Raw genomic sequence first — 4,209 nt, 5'->3', positions numbered from 1 at the left:
TCTATTATTTGTTTTATTTTTCTTTTTACATGTCATATATTTATTTCACCATTAAAAATCATGAAAGTGTAATTATTTTACTTTTTAATATTTGTCTACTTTAGTTTTAATAGTTATATATTGAATTATTTATTTAAAACAATAGTTGATTATATTTAACACAGTAAATATATGTATTTTTCTTTAATAACACAATCTTCTTCTTTTATTTTCTCAAATTATAAATCGAAACGATGGAAAAATAGATAATCTATTATTAGTAAATTACTTTAAGTTAGGTAAGCAGAATTAAAACCTAATAATAACTGCTATACTTTATATATATACATGTTTGTTTGAATCTATATATGTCAATATTTTTGAAAACCAAATGAACTATGTTAACAATTTGATCAAACAGTTTCTTCTTCGAAAAATGTAATGAATTTTCGTATTAATTCATAAGACAATAGATCTTTAACTAAAATCATAATTAATAACTGATTTAAATAAATTATTCATAAGACTATAGATCTTATATTAATTCAGCTATTCACTTTTTTCGGGCATTTAGTGTGTCTCTTTAAATTGGTGATTTGATTTAGTTATCTTCATTAAGCATGATTTCAGCTTCCTGCAGCCTTCCTGATTCTATTATTCGGGTGATTATTATCACTTCCATTTTATTGTGATAATGTCCCACTACGTTGTACGACGGTGGTCATATAAATACATGACAGTTTAAGTTATGACAATATCTCTGTTCACAGATTTAGTTTTATTAGTTAAATGTGATCGTTCTTGGATCTGAATTATGTTCTTTGGTGTGTTTATGTAGCCATATTATTTAAATATATAGATATTCTTACAGTTATGGATATCATGCTGATTTCCATCTCTACTTATATGTTATTTCTGTTGGTGTCGCATGAATTTTGGACCCCGTGTGATTGGTGATTGTCGTCTCATCTTAGCATCTAGCCTTATCAACATGTGTTGTGTATTGTTGTAAGTTTTGCATGGGTATAATTTATATTGTGGAGCACTTTTTACCTAAACGTTTGATTCCAAACTCCTCATTACGAAAGTCTTGAAGAATCAAGGTATGGACTATATATTATCATTTCTTGAGGACATAATTTGTGAATATTAAATAGTTGTGTGAAGAATATATTAAAAACATCCAAAGAGGTTACTATTTCTTAGAGGATCATGAGGTTGATGTTAATTTAGGATTGATTCCACGAAATATGTTTGGGTGGGAATAATAAATTGACTTAAATGAATACGATAGAAATCTAAAATATAAAAAGTTTTGTTTCTTTCAAACATTTGATAGTCGATTACAAATTTGATTTTCTTATATACGTAAGTTCAATAACATCTTCACAATCGAGAGGTCTGAATTTGAAATTATTTTCTCATGTGGCAACTATACCGAGTTCATTTGTTTCAAGTGGGAAAACATAATATGTGGAGTTAATTGAAATATTTACACTGGTAATTTTTTTAATGGTCTTCAAGTGCACGATCACAAATATGGAAACCAAAAACACACAATATGTGGGGTCAATTGAAATGTTTACACTGGTAATTTTGCAATCACCCAAACATGCATCAGTGGGCTGAATCAAGAAAAAGGCTGGTCATATTTGCCATTCCTGGCTGATGAAGAGCCGTGAATATTTGATTTTCCCACTTACGTTCTGCTCAAGCTATCTCTGAGATTCGTAGACAACACTCATAACCTTTATCTCAATCTCCACATGATCGGTTATCTGTAACATATATCACACAGTAGCTAAAATCATTTTACAGTAAGGTAAGCCTGAAATATGTTATCAATGAAGTTTTAAAAATGCCTCGCATGAAACTAAATTATGTATTTATCTGATTAGCATAGCATATACTTTCCTGAACAAAGTATGATTTTTTCATTACTTGGATAGTTCCATCTTTGGCCAATGACTGAAACATTATCTGCAAAAATGGAATAAATTTTATTGATCCAAAACAGAAAAGTTGATACATTTCAAGACCCATAACTTAGTACCTCCGGCTAAGAAGCTCGGCTGCTATCAAAGTATTCTTGGGCGAGTATTATTTCTGGAAGATCTGGTTGTGGAAAGTACCAGTAACCAGTGAGCCCTTCTTTTTCCTCATTCTTACTTTTTCTGAACATATAGACTCAAGTTAGTTGATGGTGATATGATAAAGAAAAACAGATATAGATACTGCAACGTAACGAAAAATTCTTTATCTTAGGACCTGAGTTTTTTCTTCCCACAATCTGGCCGGCATGCCCGCTGGTTGCAGTGAAGTGCTTGTTTTGATCTTCCATAGTCAACTTTTGCTGAAAACGCACTAAAGTTCTTAATATACATTATAATCAAAACTGAATGAGATGATCATATCCCTTCACTTGTTTAACTCATAATACACAAACGGCAAAGAATGAAAGTAAATTGTTGACCTTGGTGACAAACTTTATATTAACCAATTGGATGGATTGATATACTAACATCGCAGTGTAGAGCAAATACCTCATATGGCAGCGGATCGAATCCCACTTTTTATACCTCCTTCCTTGACATTACGGGCTTCCTAGAATCAGAGCATACGGATCTTCGCTTTGTTAGAGCAACGCCCGGCTTTCTAATTATTGAGAATGATACGTGAGGTGGCCATCGGAGGTAGGTGAGCTTGGATTCGAAAGTTTAGAATGTTTTGTTGGGAGAGATGATTGACATGTCATGCCTCCAGCGTATTTATAACCCTAGGTTTTAGACATTCTGGCGTTAGCATGGATGTATAATGAAATCAATACGAAGGAGGGGAGAGAGTGGTTTAATGGTTGTTATTGCAATCATTACATGGAGCAATTGAATGCTATAGGAAGGCGTTACTTGTCTTTGAAAATCGAAGGAAAGAATTTTCAATCGTCACTCTGCGTTCTTCTTCGGTTAGACAACAAAAGGTTCAGGAAGAATAAGACTACATAACGTAGTAGCCCATCGTTTACAAAATGGTCAAACATGCAATTATAACGTTGAGACTAAGTCTAGTGTCGTGTAGTAGCTATAATAACTGGCCCATTAAGAAATTCTCGAAGAGACGAAACATTTGCGTTTTCAGATAAAGAAGATGACGTGTCAGCATTTGCCCCCTTCTAACTGATGATGTGGCACTCTAAGAAGGGAGAAAAGCCAACTTTATTAGTATAGATTTTGAGAGAGAAATAAATATTTGACAAAAAATATGTAAAACGTTAGGAAAACAGTAGCAAAAATTTAATTAAAAATGAAATAATAACGAGAAAAATAAGAAAATGTGAAGAAGATGCATAATCTCTATTGGAGAAGTTGATGTGATAATTACATATATAATTCCAAAAACATTTTTTACTACTAAATATTCATTAATTATTTTTACATCAAAATTATATAAATTTTATGACTGATTTTCAAACTATTTAAAATTTAAAATTATATTTTTAATGTTTCTAGTTATTATTCAAAATTTATAATATTGTATATATAATATATATATATATATATTTTTACAATATTTATATCCGCGAATTTGCAAACAACCAACTAGTTGTATAGATTTATCTCCACAATCTACGACAACCCGCAACCTATAAATGATAAATCACTAATGTATAAAGGAAAAAACCTACACGCGTACTTGTACTATCTATATTCACATGGACCAAAATGTGTGGTTACTCGTTAGGTTAGAACTGTGCATCAGTTTTAGTTTTCTTTTTTTAGTTTTAATTACCAGATTTGAATTAGAAATTCTATTTATATGAAGTTGCTAGTTAGATGATTAATATCATTCATTTTTAATGATAACACTAGACCATGACCCGCGCGCCAGCGCGGCTATAAATTTTCAGTTTTTAATTATTTATTTTATTAAATGATGTATTTGTAATATTCGTTCATATTATATTCATTAAGTAAATATTTTTTTTTTTGCATCTTAAACTACCTATTTTTTTACGAATGTGTGATATCATATAAAAAATATAAAAAAATGAGTATAGTGTTAATTAGATAATTTTAAAAACAGAAATTTTTTTTTCGTGTGCGATATCATATAAATAATGATCCGCCCAGTTAACAAAAATCATGATTATTTTATGTGTAATTTTTTTTATTTTGACTATTTCCTTAAAACTATATTAAATTTTACGTATTTTAATTAGAATATTTTTAATAT

The 4,209-nt window shown here is 30.0% G+C and overlaps 1 long non-coding RNA gene across 1 annotated transcript; it reads right to left on the bottom strand.

Annotated features, from left to right (window-relative positions):
* Positions 1-1,599: 1,599 nt before the first annotated feature.
* Positions 1,600-2,282, bottom strand: LOC106297901. The gene is made up of 4 exons (XR_001261451.1): positions 2,248-2,282; positions 2,033-2,153; positions 1,921-1,959; positions 1,600-1,757 (listed from the first exon to the last, which is right to left on the bottom strand). It is a non-coding gene; the product is annotated as an uncharacterized LOC106297901 (long non-coding RNA).
* Between the last annotated feature and the right edge of the window lie 1,927 nt (positions 2,283-4,209).

This window comes from Brassica oleracea, chromosome C1 (genome assembly GCF_000695525.1).
Source record: "Brassica oleracea var. oleracea cultivar TO1000 chromosome C1, BOL, whole genome shotgun sequence".
Classification (NCBI taxonomy): Eukaryota; Viridiplantae; Streptophyta; class Magnoliopsida; order Brassicales; family Brassicaceae; genus Brassica; species Brassica oleracea.
This window is presented reverse-complemented; position numbering and strand designations above follow the sequence as displayed.